This window comes from Mandrillus leucophaeus, unplaced genomic scaffold (assembly GCF_000951045.1).
Source record: "Mandrillus leucophaeus isolate KB7577 unplaced genomic scaffold, Mleu.le_1.0 Scaffold462, whole genome shotgun sequence".
In the NCBI taxonomy this organism is placed as follows: domain Eukaryota; kingdom Metazoa; phylum Chordata; class Mammalia; order Primates; family Cercopithecidae; genus Mandrillus; species Mandrillus leucophaeus.
This window is the reverse complement of record NW_012104943.1, coordinates 3,688,931-3,712,370: the sequence shown is the minus strand read 5'-3', so window position 1 is coordinate 3,712,370 and position 23,440 is coordinate 3,688,931. Positions and strand designations below refer to the sequence as shown.

The 23,440-nt window shown below is 38.1% G+C and overlaps 1 long non-coding RNA gene across 1 annotated transcript in view; it reads right to left on the bottom strand.

The window, feature by feature from the left end:
* The window catches only part of LOC105550043, a 275,823-nt gene that overhangs the window by 250,015 nt on the left and 2,368 nt on the right, over window positions 1–23,440 (bottom strand). The window contains exon 2 of the long non-coding RNA XR_001007642.1: window positions 21,597–21,686. This is a non-coding gene — a long non-coding RNA (uncharacterized LOC105550043). The remainder of the gene's footprint in view (window positions 1–21,596; window positions 21,687–23,440) is intronic.

Genomic DNA, 23,440 nt, shown 5'->3' with positions numbered 1-23,440 from the left:
CTATTGTGGGGAGTGGGGAGGGGGGAGGAATAGCATTAGGAGATATACCTAATGTAAATGACGAGTTAATGGGTGCAGCACACCAACATGGTACATGTATACATATGTAACAAACCTGCACATTGTGCACATGTACCCTAGAACTTAAAGTATAATAATAATAAAAAAAAATCATCCAAGATCCAATAAAGGATTACCTATTGCATTGGGTACACCAGGAGAGGGAATCTTGGAGGCTGTCTTAGTATTCTGTCTACCACAAATGAGCTTATTACTCCTTGGTAATACTCTGCTATGAAATCTACAATATTTGATATTAATATAGCCACTCCAGCTTTCTTTTGATTAGTCTTGGGTCTTTCCATCCATCTACTTTTACCTCTTTGCATCTTTATATTTAAAGTTAGATCATTAGGCAGCATGTAGTTGAATCTTGCTTTTCTATCCAATCTGACAATCTCTGCATTTAAATTGGAAGGTTTATGCCATTTATATTGAAAGTGATTATTAATATGATTAGGCTTAAGCATATCATCTTGTTCTTTGTTTTTTATTTGTCCCATCTGTTCTTTGTTCTCTTTTTCCTCTTCCTTTGCCAACTTTTCGATTTATTATTTATCGTGGTTCTATTTTATCTCCTCTGTGAATATACTCATTAAAATCCTTTGTTTTGTTATTTTGGTCACTGATTTAGGTTTCATAGTGTATATGTTTAACTTATCACAGTGTAACTTCAAGTGTTTGCTTTTTTTTTTTTTTAGAAACTTTTATTTTAGGTTCAGGGGTACATGTGAAGGTTTGTTACATAAGTAAACTCATGTCATGGCGTTTGTTGTACATATTATTTCATCACTGAGATATTAAGCTCAGTACCCAATAGTTATCTTTTCTGCTCCTCTCCCTCTTCCACTCTTCACCCTCAAGTAGGCCTCAGTATTTGATGTTTCTTTCTTTGTGCTCATAAGTTTTCTTCATTTAGCTACCACTTATAAGTGAGAACATATGGAATTTGGTTTTCTGTTCCTGCATTAGTTTGCTAAGGATAGTAGCCTCCAGTTCCATACATGTTCCTGCAAAAGACATGGTCTCATTTTTTATGGCTGCATAGTATTCCATGGGTATATGTACCACATTTTCTTTTTCCAATCTGCCATTGGTTGGCATTTATGTTGATTTCATGTCTTCATTATTGTGAATAGTGCTGCAATGAACATTAACATGCATGTGTCTTTATGGTAGAATGGTTTATATTCGACTGGGTATATACCCAGCAATGGGATTGCTATGTTGAATGGTAATTCTGCTTTTAGCTCCTTGAGAAATCACCATGCTACTTTCCACAATGGTTGAACTAATTTACATTCCCACCAACGGTTTATAAGTGTTCCTTGTTCTCTGCAACCTCACCAGCCTCCGTTATGTTTTCACTTTTTAATAATAGCCATTCTGACTAGTGTAAAATGGTATCTCGTTGTGGTTTTGATTGCATTTCTCTAATGATCAGTAACACTGAGCTTTTTTTCATATGAATGTTGGCTGCATGTATGTCTTCTTTAGAAAAGTATCACAGAAAGAATAAAATACCTAAGAATACAGCTAACCAGGGAGGTGAAAGATGTCTACAATGAGAATTATAAAACTCTGCTCAAAGAAATCAGAGATGACATAAACAAATGGAAAAACATCCCATGCTCATGGATAGGAACAATCAATGTCATTAAAATGGCTATACTGCCCAAAGCAGTTTACAGATTCAATGCTATTCTTGTCAAGTTACCAATGACATTCTTCACAAAACTAGAAAGAACTATTTTAAAATTCATATGGAACTGAAAAAGAGCCCGAATAGCCAAGGCAATTATAAGCAAAAAGAAGAAAGCTGGAGGCATCACGTTACCTGACTTCAACCTATACTACAGGGCTACAGTAACCAAAACAGCATGGTACTGGTACGAAAACAAGCACATAGACCAATGGAACAGAATAGAGAGCCCAGAAATAAGGCCACACACCTACTACCATCTGATCTTTGACAAAGATGACAAAAACAAGCAACGGGGAAAAGACTCTATTCAATAAATGGTGCTGGGATAACTGACTAGCCATATGCAGAAGATTGAAGCTGGACCCCTTCCTTACACCACATACAAAAATCAACTCAAGATGGATTAAAGACTTAAATGTAAAACCCAAAACGTTAAAACCTCTGGAAAATGATCTAGGCAGTACTATCCTGGACATAAGAACAGGCAAAGATTTCATGCCAAAGACACCAAAAGCAATCACAACAAAAGCAAAAAATGACAAGTGGGATCTAATTAAACTTAAGAGCTTCTGTACAGCAAAATAAACTAACAACAGAGTAATGAAACACCCTATGGAGTGGGAGAAAATATTTACAAACTATGCAGCTATCCAAGGTCTAATATCCAACATCTATAAGGAACTTAAATTTTCAAAAGAAAAACAAACAACCCCATTAAAAAGTGGGTAAAATGGTGATTATTACACCATTTCTTATATAGTATAAGAAGCTTCCAATAGTATATTTCCATTTCTCCCCCTCCCAATCTTTGTGCTACTGTTACCATACATTTATTTCTACCTATGTTATAATATGTATATGACAGGATTATTTTTTTAAATCATACTTTACGTTCTGGGATACATGTGCAGAACGTGCACGTTTGTTACATAGGTATACATGTGCCATGATGGTTTGCTGCACCTATCAACCCGTCATCTAAATTAGGTATTTCTCCTAATGCTATCCCTCCCCTTGCCCTAAATACTAACTGACAGGCCCCGGTGTGTGACGTTCCCCTCCCTGTGCCCATATGTTCTCATTGTTCAACTCCCACTTATGAATGAGAACATGTGGTGTTTGGCTTTCTGTTCCTGTGTTAATTTGCTGAGAGTGATGGTTTCCAGGGTTATTATTTTTATTTAAGCATTCAATTATCTTTTAATGAAATTTAATAGTAAGAAAAAACTCTTGTATATTTATCACATATAGTGACTATTTTGAATTCATTCTTTCCCTTTGTGTAGATATAATTCCACTTGATATCAGTTTCCTTCTGCCTGATTTTTTTTAAGTTTTCTCATAGTGTGGGGCTGCTGGTGGTAAATTCTTTCAGACTTTGATGTCTAAAAGTCTTTCACCTTTATTTTTGAAAAATAGCCTCATTGGGTATAGAATTCTAGGTCAACAGGTTTTTTATTTGTTTGCTTGTTTGTTTTGTCCACCCACCCCCAGTATTTTGAAGATGCAAATCCACTGTCTTCTTGATTGCATTGTTTCCAGTGAGAAATTTGCTGTCATCTTTATCTTTGTTCTTCTGTATGCAATGTATCTTTAGTGTCTTTATTTCTCTGTATGCTTTTATGACTTTTTCTTCATCACAGGTTTAAATTTGATTATGATGTGCCTTAGTGTCATTTTCTTGTTTTTTATGCTTCAGGTTTACTGACCTACTTAGATATGTGAGTTTATAGTTTTATATTTTTGGTAATCATATTGAAATTTTTTCCTATAATCCCTCTTCCCCCTTCAGGGAATCCAATTGCACATATATCTTAGGTTGTATGAAGTTATCACACAGATCACTGATGTGCTGTTCATTTAAACAATTTTTCTGTATGTTTTATTTTGGATAGCTTTTATTGCCATATCTTCACATTCACTAACCTTTTCTTCTAGAATATCTACTCTGTCACTATTCCCATGTGGTCTACTTTGTCTCCAACACTGCGCTTTTGGTCTCTAGGAGTTTGAATTGGGTCTTTTCTATATCTTCCATGTCTCTACCTAACTTTTTGATCCATTTGGGTCTTGCTCTTAAGATTTGTTAGGCGGAGCAAGAGCTGTGTTTAGAACTAATTATTCTTCCATTACTGAGGCAAGATCCTTCTGAGTTTACCATCTAATGCTTCATGAATTAGGAGGTTTTCTTTTTTATTTTTATTTTATTTTATTTTATTTTTTTTTGGTGCACATGTACCCTAGAACTTAAAGTATAATAATAAAAAATAATTAAAAAAAATAAATAAAAAATAAAAATCATTTCACATCTGTGATAAAAAAAGAGGTTTTCTTTTTTTTATTCTTATTATACTTTAAGTTCTAGGGTACATGTGCACAACGTGCAGGTTTGTTACATATGTATACATGTACCATGTTGGTGTGCTGCACCCATTAACTCATCATTTACATTAGGTATATCTCCTAATGCTATCCTTCCCCCCTCCCCACTCCCCACAATAGGACCAGGTGTGTGATGTTCCCCTTCCTGAGTCCAAGTGATCTCATTGTTCAATTCCCACCTATGAGTAAGAACATGCGGTGTTTGGTTTTCTGCTCTTGCGATAGTTTGCTGAGAATGATGGTTTCCAGCTGCATCCATGTCCCTACAAAGGACACGAACTCATCCTTTTTTATGGCTGCATAGTATTCCATGGTGTATATGTGCCACATTTTCTTAATCCAGTCTGTCACTGATGGACATTTGGGTTGATTCCAAGTCTTTGCTATTGTGAATAGTACTGCAATAAACATACGTGTGCATGTGTCTTAATAGTAGCATGATTTATAATCCTTTGGGTATCTCCCCAGTAATGGGATGGCTGGGTCAAATGGTATTCCAGTTCTAGATCCTTGAGGAATCGCCACACTGTTTTCCACAATGGTTGAACTAGTTTACAGTCCCACCAACAGTGTAAAACTGTTCCTATTTCTCCACATCCTCTCCAGCACTTGTTGTTTCCTTATTTTTTAATGATTGCCATTCTAACTGGTGTGAGATGGTATCTCATTGTGGTTTTGATTTACATTTCTCTGATGGCGAGTGATGATGAGCATTTTTTCATGTGTTTGTTGGCTGTATGAATGTCTTCTTTTGAGAAGTGTCTGTTCATATCCTTTGCCCACTTTTTGATGGGGTTGTTTGTTTTTTTCTTGTAAATTTGATTGAGTTATTTCTAGGTTCTGGATATTAGCCCTTTGTCAGATAAGTAGATTGCAAAAATTTTCTGCCATTCTATAGGTTGCCTGTTCACTGTGATGGTAGTTTCTTTTGCTGTGCAGAAGCTCTTTAGTTTAATTAGATCCCATTTGTCAATTTTGGCTTTTGTTGCCATTGCTTTTGGTGTTTTAGACATGAAGTCCTTGCCCATGCCTATGTCCTGAATGGTATTACCTACGTTTTCTTCTAGGGTTTTTATGGTTTTAGGTCTAACATTTAAGTCTCTAATCCATCTTGAATTAATTTTCATATAAGGAGTAAGGAAAGGATCTAGTTTCAGCTTTCTACTTATGGCTATCTAATTTTCCCAGCACCATTTATTAAATAGGGAATCTTTCCCCATTTCTTGTTTTTGTCAGGTTTGTCAAAGATCAGATGGCTGTAGATGTGTGGTATTATTTCTGAGGGCTCTGTTCTGTTCCATTGGTCCATAGCTCTGTTTTGGTACCAATACCCTGCTTTCTTAGGCACTATTCCCATGCCAGTGTGAGTGCTTCATATCATTCCCCGTAATCCTTTCAGATCATTCTTTCTCTGGTTCTGGGTAACATCCTCACTTGCATACATTGTTAGCACTGTGATGGATATTCTGCAGGTATCCAGAGTCCTATCTCTGGGCAGCTCTCTCCTCCCTGGTACTCTTTTCTGTGAATTCTAGCCTTCTTGTTCTCCCTGGGCTCTCAGTTCCACCTCCTTGTATCATGGAGTTCATCAAGCTCCACCCACCCCCTTCCCCAGCATAGTGGTCTGGAAATTCTCTCAAGGCAGTAAGCTTAGGAAATCATAGAGTTCACATCATTTATTTATCATCTCTCAAGGACCACTGTCCTTCATTAGCTGACATCAGTGTCTTGAAAATCACTATTTCATATATTTTGTGTATTTTTTGTTGTTGTTGTTATTTCAGGTAAGAGGGTAAATCTGGACCTTGTTATTCTATACTAGTCTGAAGTACAAGTCCATCATTTTTTGTTTTATTCTGTTTGTTTTGTTTTAAACAATAAATAAATTAGGTCAATCTCTTGGGGACCTTCACTATAAAACATTGTTTTAACCTACTTTATTATACTTCCTATTTTAGAAAACTAGGCCAACAAACACATTTCAAATGTTGATTAGTCAGAAGTTTCACAAAGTTAGGTGGTTCTTACCTTAATTAATCAGAAGAGTAAAGTTTTCTTGTAATAACTCACACAAAATCCATGCTTATTTATAAACAATATCATCATAAAGCTAATATCAAATACAAATAAATCATAGATAGCCTAAGTATTGAAACATTTTAGACATTTATCAAATAATTGGAATACCATAAATTAGCTCAATATTCAGAATTCCCAGAGTCAACATTCTAGCTCCCACATGATTTTTTTGGTGTCTGTTTATTTAGAACACAGACTGAGTTCACTATGAAGAGCTTCAAATTGAAAAGGTGAGAGCTAATTACATTTCAGTGTTTGTAGTTTTTTCCTTCTCAGTTTTCTTCCATCAAGGCTCTTCAGATCATTGCTGTCAAAGTCTGTATCCCTCCTTCATTTTTAGCCCAAGATCATATCTTGTTATAGTCTATCTTTGGCATAACTTCTCTTAGTCTTTTATCCACCATTAGTTTGGGTGTGGTTTGCTTGCAAAGAATGCATCATTCCACTATTGTAAGCATGTATGTACATGTAAACAAAACAGAACAAAATCCTTGATAGGATAAATCTCATTGCAACTGATACCATCATAATAAAAATTTTCATATAATAAAGGTTTTTCAGTCTCAAATACTGATTCCATTTATTTTAAGCAATGTTGAATATGCACACACACACACACAAAGAATTTTGTAGGACAGATAAAAATGGCTTTCAACTGGTATAAGACGGTGGGTTAAAGTATCAGAAGGACCTGGGTTTCACTTTTGCTCTGCCCTTACTGTGATTCCCTTATCATGTTATTTAATATCTCTGAGCATCAATTTCCTCATTGGTAAAATGTAGAGAATTATAATTTTATTAAGAAAAATTATCTAAAAGTTGAATAAAGTTAAAAGGGTGTGACATAACCTTTCAAAATTTTACCAGAGCCCTGACTGGTGCTAAAAGTTACTTTATTATCTGGGGAATATACCTGTGTTTGACTTTCTATTTTCTATTTGATTAGAATTTAGATGATCTGAAGTTATGTTAATTCATAAATGTCTATCCAATAGAAAAGATAATATCAAATACTGTGGTTTTATTTCTTTGAAGGATATTAACCAGTTTTAAATGTAGCCTCAAAATCTTATTTAACACTTTTTTTCCCCTCAAAATGTCTATAAATACCAGATTCCTCAAAATGCTCTTGGAATTAGTTTAATCTTGTAATGGTTCCAATCATTAACGAGTTAAATGACTGTTCGGCATGTTTTCATTCCATATTTATACAACATTCATGTTTTTAACTTGTTAAAAATTATACTTTAACTGTACTTATAGCATAAGGTTATGATAATTAAATAAAAATAATATAAAGTAATTAATAAGGCCCTGACACATTTTAAGCAATGAATGTTAACTATGGTTATTATCTATTATTAAATGAACTTTGGTCCACAGGAAATAAAAAATATATTATATGCCAAACTTCACCTAGATACCCATGAGGATAAAACAAAATAAATAAAACAAAGAGAATATTTATTTCCTTTGGGACTTTTGAGTCTTCCAGTGTCTAGCCCAAAGAATCAAGTTTTGAATCAGTAGCCATTTTCATGGATGATGCTGGGACTTATATTTATTGGGATACATAATCATAAACAGAATAAATATTCTGTCTCATAAAGAAAAAGAAATATACTTTTCCCACTTCACGTGACTGATCATAGATAAAATAGATAAAAATTGATCAAAGTAAAAATTAATATTTTTCCTTTAAAGTCCTGCCTTGATATACCCAACTGCTAGCTTTCATTTTATTTCCTTTAATTTTAATGGGTTATCCCCTGATTTTTTTCCAAAAGTTTTTTTTTTTTTTTTAGACAGAGTGCTGTTCAGTCGCCCAGGCTGGAGTGCAGTGGCGCTATCTCGGCTCACTGCAACCTCCAACTCTCAGGCTCAACCTCCCGAGTAGCTGGGATTACAGGCACCTGTCACCACACCCAGCTAATTTTTGTATTTTTAGTAGAGACGGGGTTTCACCACGTTGGCCAGGCTGGTCTTGAACTCCTCACCTCAGGTGATCTGCCCGTCTCGGCCTCCCAGATTGCTGGGATTATAGGTGTGAGCCTCCGCACCTGGCCTTTCCAAAAGTTTTGAATAGCTATATCCTTCACATCTTCGTGTGATTTCAACAACTGCTAAATACAGTGGTGGCTTCCCTCCAAAAAAATTGTCCCCTAAAAGAAAGTCAAAAATAAGAGGGATGCATGAAATTTCTCCAATTTCACTATGATTTTGGTTCCTGTTTATGCTCAAATAACTTTCTCAGATTATAAATCCTCAAAAAGAACTCAGTCAATTTTAGGTTTTGGGGGTTTGCTTATTTTTTAGATACTGGCCCAGGAGTTAAATCAGCTTTGGCTCAGAACCAATTGAATTGAATCAACTGAATAATTGAATAAACATTGAAACAGCACTCCAGAAGCAATTCATCTCCATACTGATGTCTAAAGAACAATGAAAAAGCATCTATAGAAAGAAATACAAGTACTGGAGCTCAAAATTTCCACATACAAATGAAAGTGGAATTTACTCTGCACTGTACACAAAACCAGAGCTTGGGTCATCAACTATTTTTTAAATACCTTCAAACATTGAAACACAATGCAGGAACCTACTTAATTCATTTTAAAAAGCAAATAAATGAATATAGAGATTTACATCAAGGTTAAACATGCAGCTGTTGTTCAGTTCCAGTGAACCAAAGAAGTGTGCACTGAATTTAAAATAAAATGAAGACACATAATATGTGTGGTACTGAAGTGCTCTTTACATTTGCAGAGCTAGCTTATGCTTCCAGACAAGTTCAGACATACATGTACATAGATACACACATAGTTGTGTATATGCGCATGCATTTATACATATGCGTAATATATGTATATATATTCACACACACATTTCCTAACCAAAAAGGAAAGGCTTATTGTTTTCGTGTTGAGCCTTTGGAACAAGAGATTAGCACTGAGCAAGTGGAGAAATTAGAGTGGAAATAGCCATCATTCAACATTACTCCCAGATTCTTGCTACTCAAAATGTCATCCCTGGCTCAGCAGCAACAGTATCACCTGGCAAGTAGCTAGAAATGAGGAACCTCATGCTCCACCCACACCTCTCAGAACAGAACCTAAGTTTTTACCAGATTGTCTAATTTATGTGCCCAAATTGAAGTCTGAGAAGTGCTGCCCTGGATATGTGCTGTCCATTACCAAAGTTACTAGCCACATGTATCTATTCAGCTATTGAAATGTACTTATTGAGACTGAGAGATTGCATTTTAAAAATTTAATTAATTAAAATTTAAAAACTCATACTCAATTCAGTTATTGGAATACTTTTCAATATGTTTGGAACAACTTGGGTACATGAATCTAAATGCAGATAAGTATTTCTGGTGAAAATATAGCATCCAAATTGAGAAGTGCTGTAAGCATAAAATACACACCAGATTTCAAAGACTTAGTATAAAAACATTTACATAAAATATGTCATTGAAAATTTTATGATTACAGGTTAAAATGATAAAATTTCAGATACGTTGGGTTACATTAAATATGTTCTTCAAATTCATGTGCTTCTCTTTTACTTTTCAAATGTGACTACTAGGAAACTGCAGCTCACATTCTATTTCTACTGGACAGCATTTCTTTCGATCCATAGTTCTCAAGTGTAAAATTACTGGTGCCTGGCTCCCACTCCCAGATATTCTGGTAAAATTGGTCTGGGGTTGAACTGCGCATTGGGATTTTTAAACTCTCCCTGGTGATTCCATTGAGCTTCCAAAGTTTGAGAACCACCACCCTGGATTAATAATACATTCATTAATTCTGACTGATAAATAATGGCCTCATAAAGTCTTTATATCTTTTGGGAACTCCCATCATTCTTCAACTAAAATATAGAGCTGGGAAAGTAGTACCATTTCTTAAGTAAAGATCAAAAGGCTGGAAGTTTGGGTGATATTATTCTCCTTCAACTTCAGGCAGAGTTAAATAAACCCAACCAGATGAAAATCAATGTTTTTCAATATTTTCAGAAACTGGTCACCAGTTATTTCAGCAGTTCATTTCTATATTTAATGTAGTGGATCTCAGACTTCTGTGCATTTAGAATAGTTTCCTGGATAGTTTGTTCAAAAGCAGATTGCTGGGCCTTAGTGAGTCACAGGAGTTCTGGGGTAGGGTGACCAAGTGTCCTGATTTGCCTGGGACTTTCCTGGGAATTGCTCAGTCCTGGGCAAAGAGGGGCAGTGGATCACCCTAACTCAGGGAAGTGCATTACTACAAGCAGTCCAGGTGATACTTCTGAGCACAGTTTGAGAACTACTTTTAGAAACACAGGCTCTCAAATACTTTTTTAGTGATGCTCTTTTTGGATTAACCAACTGTCCTAGGAAAACAACCAATGAAGTTATACAAATAACCAGTTCAGCAAACAACTGATTGTGGAAATTGTTCTAATCCAATTAAGCATGTCATCAAATTGTTTTAAAGTGTATGAAAGAATTATAAAGAGATCACCCTGATAGCCTTGATGGGAACAATTCCATTGTCAGAAATTTAGCAGATTGGGACCAGGGAAGCAAAGTAAGTATGTGGCTAGAAGTCATGTCAACGCTGAGTTTGAATCACAGCTTCTGCCATTTGCTAGCTGTGTAACTTTCAGGAAGTTCCTTAACCTCTTTTTACCTCAGTGTTTTCATCTATAAAAGATGAATAATTTATACTTACACTGAAGGTTAAGGATGAGAATGAGAAATAATGCATTACATCAGATGAATTCCAGCTGAGGGACATTCTACTACATACCTGACCAGCACACTTCAAAGCTGTCAAGGTCATCCAAAAGAAGGAAAGTCTGAGAAATTGTCACAACCAAGAAGAGCCCAAAGAGACATGATAATCAAATGTAATGTGGCATCCTAGATGAGATCCTGAACCAGAAAATGTATATTAGGTAAAAACTAAGGAAATCTGAATAAATCTTGGGTGTTGGTTAATATTATTGTATCAAAATTGGTTTATTGCTTGTGACAAATGTACCATACTAATGTAAGATGTTAATAAAAGAACAAAATGGGGGTAGGGTAAATGGAAACTCTCTGTATATCTTTGAGACTTTTCTATAAATCTAAAACTATTCTGAATTTAAAAGCTTACTACCCCCAAAAAAGTGCCTAGCATAGTAGTGCCCAGGCCAGAAGTACACAGTTAACAACTGTTGTTACTATTTTTGTGAACTGTACATTAGAAATGATGCTAACAAGAAGAACATCATCTTGATTCAACATCTTTAGGAGGAACTATGAGCTTGAAACCCTTGGACATCAGAGTTGGGAGAAGAGGACAAAAGGCAAAATGAATGGGCATGAAGACCCCCAACCATGTTACTTCTGATTGACTTTCTTGCTGGCATTATTCAAATTCTGTACTTATTTTATTTATTCATCTGTTCTCTACTTTGAGCCCAACCTCTCCTACCTCTGCCCCAGAATATAAGTTCCTTGGAGGCAGAGACTTTGTGTGTCTTTGTCACTTCTGTATCCACCATACCCAGCACAGCACCTAACATAGCATGCAAATTTTATCTGAATTTACTACACTGAATGAAACAATTCCATTGGCCATCAAAGGGCAGAGGCAAACACTCCAGACTGGAGCTATAATCCTTTTTATACATGTTTTCTTCTCCTAGCTTCCTTGTAGCTCCCCACCTTTCAAACAAAGAAAAGCAAACAAATACCATCACCACTCCGCTGACCAAGTAATTTACTTTAGGGAAAGAAAAGACTTCAACATTTGGGTCCAGATTTGCTCTCTTACGTTCTAGCTTACATTTGCAAATATGGATGACATGGCTGAAACAGAAATGTCTTGGTAATTACTTGTGCTATATCACACCTCGTGTTTTCTACTCAATTTAAGCCTCACAAAAGTTTTGTTACATAAGCAGGGCAGATGTTTTTACCTCCACTATAAAAATAGATATAAAATATAAAGCTTTATATAAAAGAGATATAAAATTTTCATACGAAAAGACTATTTTTATAAAAAGATGTTTTTAAAAAAAGAGGGAAGGAATTTAAGGTGGCATCATCATTTACCCAGCTAATTCACGGGGGATTATATTATTCAGCTGGGGCTGCCATAACAAAATCCCACACAGTGGTTTAAAAAACAGACATGTATTTTCTCACAGTTCTGGAGGCTGAAAGTACAAGATCAAGGTGCAAGTAGGGTTGGTTTCTGGTGAGCCCTCTTTCCTCAAATCACTGTACTCTCCATGGTCCTTTGTGTGTGGAGAGAGCGAGTTACAAGCTCTGGTGTCTATTCTTCTTATAAGGACACCAGTCCTCACCAGTCCTATTGGATTAGGGCCCCACTCTTAATGACCTGATTTGACCTTAATTACCTCTTTAAAGGCCCTATCTCCAATACAGTCACATTAAGGGTAAGGCTTTTCAACATATGAATTTGAGGGGACACAATCCAGCCTATCACCAGAATGTTCTCTGACAACGGGCAGAAGGGTTAACAGGATGAGCAAGGAGGAGCTAACACTTATTGAACAGGGAGGAACTAACCATTAAACCAGCGGTCAGCAAACTACGGCCTTTGGACCAAAGTTGAGGGCCACCTTCAGATTGTAAATAAACTTTCATTGGAGCACAGCCACATCCATTCATTTACACATTGTCTGTGGCTGCTTTCATGTAGAGTTCAGTAATTGCCATGGAGTCTGTGGTCTACAAAGTCCAAAATATTTACTCTGGCCCTTCACAGAATAAATGTTCTGACTCCTGAGTTAGATCAATATATGAGTGTTCATTTTCTCCATGAGATAATGCCGTAAAGTCAGTGTTCCTGTCACTTCACAAATGAAGCAGTGGAGGCTCTGAGAGATGACGTGATATCCACACCACATAGCTGACAGTCAGAGAGCCCAGAGTTGTAGCTCCATGACTCCAAAGGGTGCCCTTTCCAGGGCACCTCACCTCTGGGCCCAGGGCTCTTCTAGGCTCAGAATGGTGTGTGGATATGGCTGCCAGACTGTGGCCTACGTAAGTCAGCCCATCTGTACAATGGCTTCCTACAATCCTCTCAGCCTCGAAGATCAAGGATAATTGTCATTCAGACCAGAATGTCCCACCGTTTCCATTCACACCTTATCAGCAGTTGACTATAGCTATTTTTGGCCCTTGTTTCTTGAAATTTTATTTTGTTTTAGTTCATGTTTTATGCTGGGGCATGTGTTTTATATGACTAAGATTTACATAGAAAGCAGATCATTTGCATTAGGGAGTCTTGCAAATAATATGTAGACCTTAAGCGGTTTCTAGGGATAATTTTGGGACTTTTAGCCCCAAATGCAACTGTTGGTCCTTTTCATTATTAAACAGAATGTTTCCTTTTCATTTCAGCATTCAATATTGAACTCCTGGTGCTTTCCTTATTGTAGGAATAAAAGAAGAATGTGATTACAACTTGGGTTCCTCTTTATGGGCATTTGTCAATAGAAAACAGCTCCAAGATCCTCTTTGAGTTAGTAGAGGCATTTCCCAAATTATTTACACAAGAATCCAGAGCTTTTTCATTAGGCCTATGTTAGAATACAAGGAAGCAAAACAGCAATTGGGATTAATTTTACTATTGGCTAATGGATCACTTCCTGTTTCCAGCTTGTTGATCTTCCTGTCCATACAGACAAATGATTTGCCTGGAGATTCCTGCTGCTTTTGTCTGTTCGGCATCATTTCCTCTGAGGAACATCCTCTCCCCCATTTCAGGTGGTCCCAGGTGGGCTGTCAATCACAACACACCAGACCCAGTCAATCATATTGCCTCACCTCCCCAGACACAGTAATTGAGCCAGGGGAAAGAATGTGACCCAGTCAGAGCAAATTCCCCCAAAAGTTAAAGAAGTTAGGAGAGAGGCCTTCACACTAAGTGGCATCAGGCCAAGAGATGGAGGCAGAGTGCCTGAATCCAGCCCTTCCTGAGGCTTTACCCACTCCTGGACTTCCTAAGAGTGTGATCCCAAAATTTCTTTTCCTGCTTAAGCTGACTCAAGCTGGACTTCTCACTCAAAATCCAAAATGTCCTCACTAATATAATATGCTTCCAGGTTTTCTGAGTGTCCCTCAGAAACATGTGTCAGCAACTTTCAGAGGACATAGGGCACTGAGCACTGGGATCCATGGGTCCTTATCCTAGCTGCAATCTTAGAGCCCTTAGGTTATCCCTATGCCAAGTTGGAGGGCTTTTGAAATGGAGAGCCTATTACACAGGGGATGCAACATGATTTCATGGATATATTTATGTCTTATGCACAAAAGTGCATTCTAGACTTGCTTTTTAAGTTCCATAACTCTTTGCCCTCTTTGGCCCTTTCTGGAGTGAAAGCAGGACAAATTATTGTGTTGATGACACTTTTTTTTTTTTTCTTTTGATATGGAGTCTCACTCTGTCGCCCAGGCTGGAGTACAGTGGTGCGATCTCAGCTCACTGCAACCTCCACCTCCTGAGTTCAAGCGATTCTCCTACCCCAGCCTCCCGAGTAGCTGGGATTACAGGTGCATGCCACCAGGCCTGGCTAATTTTTTTTTTTTTTTTAAGTAGAGATGGAGTTTCATCATTTTGCCCACGGTGATCTTGAACTCCTGACCTCAGGTGATCTGCCCACCTCAGCTTCCCAAAGTGCTGGGATTGCAGGCATGAGCCACCACACCCGGCTGCTGATGACACTTTATTGGCAATCTTGGGAAGGAAAAAAAGACCAAGTAGAAGTAGCAACAGGACCCCTAACCCCCTAACATTGATATTGCTTGATGACTGGGCTGGCCAACGTCTGGTGCCAGGACCCCTATCCTACAACCGAGGGAATCTGGAAGGAGAAATAAAGCCCACAATACGCCACCAAGTGGCTGCAATATTACTCTTGCAGTGAAGATACTTTTTCTCCTTTGTTTTCCATAGTGTGCTTTTCTAAACCTGTCCAAACTCCCTCTCACTAGATTCCTTAACTGTCACTTAAAGTGTTACCTATGACTCAGAATTTCCTAAGATAAACTCTATAACCTCCCTCCTTTCCTCAGAAAACTGAGGCCTACCCACACCAACCAAAACTGTGATCCAAGTGGCTGTGAGATGTCTGAATGCTGTTTAAACTGTGCACTTCCATGTATTTGCAGGTAGTGATAAATAAGAACTCTTTTTTGTTGTCGTGCTTATTCACAGTTTAACTTGGCTTCCTCTGCTTCAGACAGAAGGGAACCGAAGTAAATTCTTAAGACACACAAGCAAAGAAAGTTCTTTGCGCTGAAGGCGGTTCGCCAAGGTGCTAATTCCATCTTTGGTAGGTTTCTCCCAGGACTGTGTTCCTCATCCAGGAATTTCCCTAAGCTTGATGGTTCACACGTCCAAATTCCAGCTTTGAATAAATAAACCAGCTGAAGTGCTCAGTTGCCTCAGGGATTAGCAGAGCAGTTCACGAACTTCCATCGCCCCCCAGTGGCAATTATTTGGATCTTTATGTTAGGGATTTTCTTATGCTTAAAATTTAGGTTATCGTTCTCCTCTCCAAAGTTGTTTAAGTTTTTGTTTGTTTGTTTGTTTAATTCTCACATTGAAGGTTATGAAGTATTTGTGTGGAGGCATGTTGGTAATGTCAAATTAATGGCTTCTGGGTCACCGGGTCGTAGATGGATAAGATGTAGTACCTGCTTTCATGGTTTTAAGTGAAAGACTGATTTTTCAACCTGGTCTCTATTCTGAGACTCCATCCTGAGAGATGGTGGAAATAAGCAGCACCAAATCACTAAATCCAGAAAGGACTCTCAGTGGGTGGCATCAAGGTAATCTAGAGAGCCAGTTAGCCTTGGTTGCATAGAGATGAGAACTCAGCCAGCCACAGTGATACAGAAAAACAAGATACAGACTATGTGAGATTCCAAAAATAAAACGCAGAAACTGTGTTGAGGGAGAAAGCTTATATACATATGAAATAGCCAAGGAACACTTTTCTAGCATAATAAGCATAAATTCATGCAACATACAGTCAATGATTTTTGATGGATAGCATAAAGTACTTCATCTTGTTTTATAGAAAAGGAAGAAGTGGAATTTAGGAAAGTTCAGACTGAAGAAGCTTATCTTCAACTCAAAAAAGGGAAGGTTCTTGCCTCCCTGCCCACAATGGAGGTAGTACTTAAGCTTATTTTTCAGATCATAGTAAATTCCTTTGGTTCACCACCTGCCGTGCTCCAGTCCCAAACCCCTTTTAAATTTAAGGCCAGGTTTGCAGTCCTTTAAGTAATACTAACTCAGCTCTAAATTCCTACACACCAAACAGTCCTGCCAATGCTAAATCCTGAGTGGAAGTGTTTGTCCTTCAGCTTCCTTTACTCAGAATTTGTCTCCTTTCTAGCCAGAACATTCTCCTTCCCTGGCCACCCCTCTCCCCTTGGCTTTGGAAGGCAAACTTTACCTAATCTCTTCTGTTTAATAATCCTAAATCTTAGTGGTTTAAGGGCCTCAGTATTAGTACACACAAGCACACATATATACATTTAAGAACACAGAATGTTTTATTATCAGCTCATTGTACTTTGTATAATATTTTGTATAATATTTGTTTAATAAATTCACCCTTAAAGTATAAGCCTTTGTCAGTTAGGCCTGGCCTCCCTATCTCCTGGACCCCAAGGTCTTATTCACTTGAATCTCCCAGTCCATGGTCCATGGAATATCAAGTTTCTCTGAGTTATATGTTACTCCTCATGGACTTAGGCTCCCATGGTCACTTCCGCCTCTGGACTCCTCTCTCTGCTTGTGCTGGCTCAGTTTACATTGACCTAGAGGGGAAACTCTACCCCTTTATCATCTTCTATGAAAACCCATTCACTAAATTACTTGCTGATTTTGTAAAACACTCATAACAAAATAGAGATATATGGATACTTCCTAAACATGACAAAAAACTTTATGCCAATCTAAAAGTTCACAAAATGCTTAATGGATAAACACTAGACATCTTTTCACAAAAATTAGGAATGTCTACTGCCACTTTTATTTAACATTTTGCTGGAAAGTCTTAGCCCATGCCGGAGAAAGAAATTAGAGGTATTAGGCTGGGCGCAGGGGCTCACACCTGTAATCCCAGCACTTTGAGAGGCCGAGGTGGGTGGATTGCCTGAGGTCAGGAGTTCAAGACCAGCCTGGCCAACATGGTGAAACACCATCTCTACTAAGAAACAAAAACAAAAACAAAAAACAAAAATCAGCTGGGCGTGGTGGCAGGCACCTGTAATCCCACCTACTTGGGAGGCTGAGATAGGAGGATCACTTGAACTTGGGAGGTGGAGGTTGCAGTGAGCCGAGATTGTGCCATTACACTCCAGCCTGGGCAACAAGAGCGAGACTTCGTCTCAAAAGAAAAGAAAAGAAATTAGAGGCATTAAAGTTGGATGGGAGGAAGTAAAATCATTATTAGTTGAGATTATATGAAATAATCCCTGGGAAATCCAAAATAAACACACAAACATTAAGACTAAAGACAAGAGAATCCAAAACATAGCAGAGCATAAAATGGATTTAGTCATTGGAGCTTGTCTTTAGTCCATTTTGTGTTACTACAGCAAAATACCTGAGGCTGGGTAGTTTATAAAGAAAAGAGGTTTGCTTGGCTTACAGTTCTACAGGCTGTTCAAGAAGCATGGAACCAGCATCTTCTCAGCTTCTGGTGAGGGCTTTCATGTTGAATCAGACATAGCAGAGAAGGTCAAAGGCGAACCAGGTACATGTGAAGAGAAAGTAAACATGAGGGGGATCCTCACTTTGTAACAATCCTGCTGTTTCTGGAACTAATCCATTCCCCTTAGAATTAATCCAGTCTCACGAGAGTAAGAACCCACTACCATAAGAAAGTCACCAAGTCATTCATGAAGGATTTGCCCCATGACCCAGACACCTTCCATTAGGCCCCAGCTCCCAGCACTGCCACACTGGGGATTAAATTTCAAAATTAGCTTTGATGGGGACAAACAAGTCATATTAATACCATAGCACAGCTATACCTTATTCCTTTCACCAGGATAAGTTTCAAATATATAAATGGTTTAAAGGAAAAAGTATAATTTTTTTAATTGAAGAAACTTGGGAGAATTTAGGACTTAAAGAAAATGTTTTTAATTATGCCACAACATCCAGAAATCATAGATTATAAATTTAAGATCCATAAAAACTACTCAAAGCAAAACTTAGCAGAAGCAAAAACAAAAAAAAGAGATAATTTTAAAAAATATTCCAACCTCATAGTATAGAAGGTTAATTTCCTTATAAAGAATGTCTACAAATCAATTTTTTAAAAAAGCAATACACTGTGTTGATGAAGGTGTGGAAAAACAGGCACTCTCATCCACTCCTGAGGGAAGGTACAAGTGGTGCAACCACCTATCCTGGGTCATTTAGAAGTGACTATCAAAGTTTTAAAAGCACATTCCCTTTGACACAGTCATTTTAATTCTAGGTATTACACAGATATGCTCACACAGTGTGAGAAATGATGTAAGCACAACATTACTCACTGTAGTATTGTTGTAATAGGAAAGTATTGGAAATAACATAAATTTAGTTCATTAGTAAGGGACCAGTTACATAAATTGTATTAATCTATATGATGGAATAGTGTACATGTCCTAAATAAAAACAAAATGGAACACTGTATGTACTGATATGAAAAATTGTATTTTAATTATTGAATCTGTTAAATAAAAAGAAAGATGGATATGGAAAACCTCCAAGATATTTTAGGTGAAGAATAACAGTTACATCCCTATGTAAAGTATGCTACTATTTGTGTTTTAAAAATGGGGTCCCCCAAAGCACATTTCTTTGAAAACTGCATTTCATGTTGTGGTGGTAGAGAATGGTTTGTCAGCTTGTCTTTTGTGGGTTTAATCTTTCAATCCCACTTTACAATGAGTCCAAACCACTCAGAGAGCTTTCCCTTCCTTCCTCTAAAGCCACTCATGCCTTGCCTTATTGATTTTCCTTCTATTACTCCTATTTTCTCCCATTTGTTAATTCACAATGCTTAGAATAAAAAATAAAACTGTCAAGGAGGAAGGAATTTAGGTTGGCTAGTGAAGCATTCTCTTCCTAATAGGAAAGCCAAACTAAAGTCGCGAAGTTCTTTGGTAAATTTGGAATGAGAGCAAAGAAAACCAAAGCCTTGAAGGATTTTACCATCCATTTTTATGGCTTAACATCCAAGCAAATCTGATAACTTACTTTTTCTTATCTGCAACCAGCTCTTTCTTGAGTTCTAATTCTGTATTCTGAACTGCTTCTTGGATTTCACTGCTTAGATAACCATTATCATCTGAAGTGCAATGTGTCTAAACTGAACTCATCTTGCCCCAACACTAAATATTTCTCAAAATTAGCAGCCATTTTTTTACTCCTCTCTTATTTGCTTCACCTTAGCTTTCTCTTTATGCAGTAAGGTGGTAATTTCAGACAACTGTAATCTACCATGCTTCTCCTTTTTAAAAGAATAAGTATGTCAGAAGGTCTTTGGTTACAGTTTATGCTTTAAAAATTGGAGGGCAAATCCAATACCCACTGGAAATTTCATTAACATAACCCTATGGTTTGTCCATTTCTCTCTACCATTAGTAACCAAATCCACTACTAATTATTTTGATAGGGAAGAAAACATGAAATTCCTCACTCCTCTAGGCAAGACTATACTGATGTCTCCTGCCTATGTGGGTGGTGACTCACATGGCTCTCCAGAGCTCCTCCCCAGAGCAATGTTCACTTCAGCCATTCTTACCAGTGCTATTCCCATCTTTTTCGGCACACCATGTTAAATCTAGTGACTCATAAAGGCCCACTTGTGGCAACAACTGGATCAGCAACTTAATCTTAATAACTTCAATAATAATAATTGTCCTCACCACTTGAAAATAGCGAGTCCCCACCCCCACTTCTGCTTCTGAATGATTGTGTGTATTGGTTCGGGGTAGAAAGAAGGGACAATGAGTTATAGTCCCAGTGTAGTTACATAATGCACACTACATGCCAGTATGTTTGCATTTGTGTATATATACATATATTGAGCAAGCTGAGAAAGTAGAAGCTCATGCTCTAGCTGCCAGGTATCAAGGAGAGGAAGTTTCTGGCCTTTGGTTTTCCAAGAATAGGGTCTCTTCACTTTAATATTATTGACATTTGGGGCCAGATAAGTCTTTGTTGCTAGAGTTGGCCTTTGCATTGTAGGATGCTTAGCAGAATGCCAGACTTCTATCCACTTGATTTCAGTAGCAACCACTACCCTCAGTATGACAACCGAAAATGTCTCCAGATATTGTCAAATACCCCCAGGATAGGGACAGCAAAATCAGCCCCAGTTGAGAAGCACTGCCATAGAGGGAATCAGGGCCCTGTCTCCTGTCAAATCTCATACCTGCTGAATTCCCCAGCATGAGAAGAGGCTGGGCAATCTCCCTGCTGGCATTCATCAAATAATAGTCTTAAGTTTTCTGAATTGACCCCATTGCAGGTCCACTCGGACCACCTTGGCAGGTATCAAGGAAAGACCAGTCTTAAATAAGTACAGCTATAAATTAGAGAAACTTTCTCAAAAAGCAATGCTCTGTATACACATGGAGACATGAAACCAGGGTTCCTATAAGAAATTGGGAGTGATTCGTCATATAAGGTAGTCATCCACAATCAGTGAATTAATTCAATTTTTTTTTTTGAGACAGAGTCTCACTCTGTTACCCAAGCTGGATTGCAATGGCATCGTCTCGGCTCACTGCAACCTCCATCTCCCGAGTTCAAGCAATGCTCCCGCCTCAGCCTCCCAAGTAGCTGGGGCTACAGGTGCATGCCACCACACCCAGCTAATTGTTGTATTTTTAGTAGAGATGGGGTTTCACTATGTTGGCCAGGCTGGTCTTGAACTCCTGACCTCGTGATCTGCCCGTCTTGCCCTCCCAAAGTGCTGGGATTACAGGCGTGAGCCACCGCGCCCAGCCAATTAATTCAATTTTTAGAGGTCTATGTGAAGAAACTCTCGACTCTCATCAAAACACAAAAAAGCTTGGGACTTACCAATTAGTAATAATATATCCTCTAAAGTTATTACAATGGTTGTGAGAATAATAAACAGAATGATAACCTCTGGCCATCTCTAATTTTACTGGCAATAAATCCCTTTAAGGAAAAGTAGTGTTTATTTCCAAGAGTAAGAGGCACCCCCGGCCTTTGATGTAGACATGGTTTCTCTGAGTACACGTGATGAATCCTGGCAGACTCCATGGAACACAGACCTATAAGGGGGGTGGGGGTCTCCTAGCTATATCTTAGGAACTTACCTTCATTCATTTAGGCCTTAGCAAAGATCACAGTCTATGAAGTTCATGGGCAGTGCTGGCATAGAACCAAGTGAAGGTCTCCAGGCGTAACTAGAGAGTGGTGAAGAGCAAAGTTGAGAAAAACAAGCTATCTCTATTGTCAGATCAAATAATTCTTCTTTTTAAAAACCATTCCATGGCTTCACATTTCAATTAAAAGAAAATGTAACTTCCTCCTCATGGCCTATGGCATGATCCAGCCCCAACATCACCTCCTACTATTCTGCCCCCAACTCATTCTGTGTGGGCCACACTGGTCTTTCCCTGTTCCTTCTGATCTCAGAACATTTTACCATGGAATTCTCATTGTCTGGACCACTCTTTGCATTGATCTTTACATGGCTGGGTCCTTCTCAACATTCAGGTCTCAGCTAAAATGTCACCCTTCTTAGAGAGGTCTTTGTTGACAACTATATCTGAGAAGGTATCCTGAGCTCTCAATCTGTATCGTGCACACTGATCATCTGGGGATCATGTTACAAGACAGACTTTGACTCGGTGGTTCTGGGGTGGGACTTGAAATTCTGCATTTCTAACAATCTCCCGAGGAATACAAACTTTCTGCTCCACAGATCATCTACCCACAGGGGTGGGTAGACCCCCATTCCTCAGTCTTTGTCACACTACCTGTGTCATTTAATTGGTGGCTTTTATCAGGATCTGAAATTATTTATTTATCTGTTTGTGCTGGATTGTTTGTTGTCTGACCTATTCATTTACTAGAATGTAAATTCCCTGAGAGCAAGGAGTCTGCCTAGCACTTTTAAATTCTCAGCACTTCCCACAGTACCTGACACATCATAGGTGCTCCACAAATATTGTTGAATGAGTGATGTTGTTTAAGATTCATTGACTCTGTGATCCCTTCAGTGTCTGCTTCTGACTGCTTCAGTGAGCACTCAATTATACAACGGAAACTACACTGTAATGATAGGGCAGTGCTACTCAAGCGCCAGTCCAGGAACTGCTATGTATTGGCCAATGCTGAATTAAGAATCTTGTACTATAATATAAATCTGCTATGCCACTAAGCACAATTTTATCTGAGATGAGACATTTTTCATAGTAAGACTTTCTGGATGAAACAAGCAATGCTTTGCCTTGCCTTGTGGTGAAAGCTCCTCATCTTATATTAGAATGGTAACAGTGTGTGAACTGGTCCCCACTGGCAGGACACATTTTGAGTTGTGCTGATATAGGGGATATAAAGCCAAATAAGATCTATTTTTTAACTTCAGAAAATCGATACATAGGTAAGAGAATTACACATTCAAATATGTAGTTGCAAATCTTTTGTCAAGTGCTGTAATATGGAATTAAGTGGAAGAACTCAGGCATTGTAGAAAAAAACAAAGAATTGGTCTTTATGCTCCCGCTTAGTCACACCTTTCCTGACACCTGCTCTCATTATAATCACAAACTCTCACACCGTACCCCTTCCTCCTAATCACACACCGCTCATCTGGGCCACGCTCCTCCACTTGGGCCCTGAAACACTGAAGTTATAGGACCAGGCTTGGGTCTTCTGAGAAATTGTGAAAGAGAACTGAGAATTGTGGTAGAGGACAGAAAATGATAGGAAAGATAGGTAATTGTGGGAGAAGGGAGAATTGTGGGAAAGAATAAAGTATCATGAGAGAACAGAGAATTGTGAGAGATTATGCGGAATTGGGAGAGAGACTAGGGAGCTGCGAACGAGAACAGAATATTGTGTAATAAGGGAGAAGTGCAAGAATGGAGAATTGTGAGAGAGAGCAAAGAATTGTAGGAGATATTAGGAATTAGGGGAAAGACAAGAAATTATG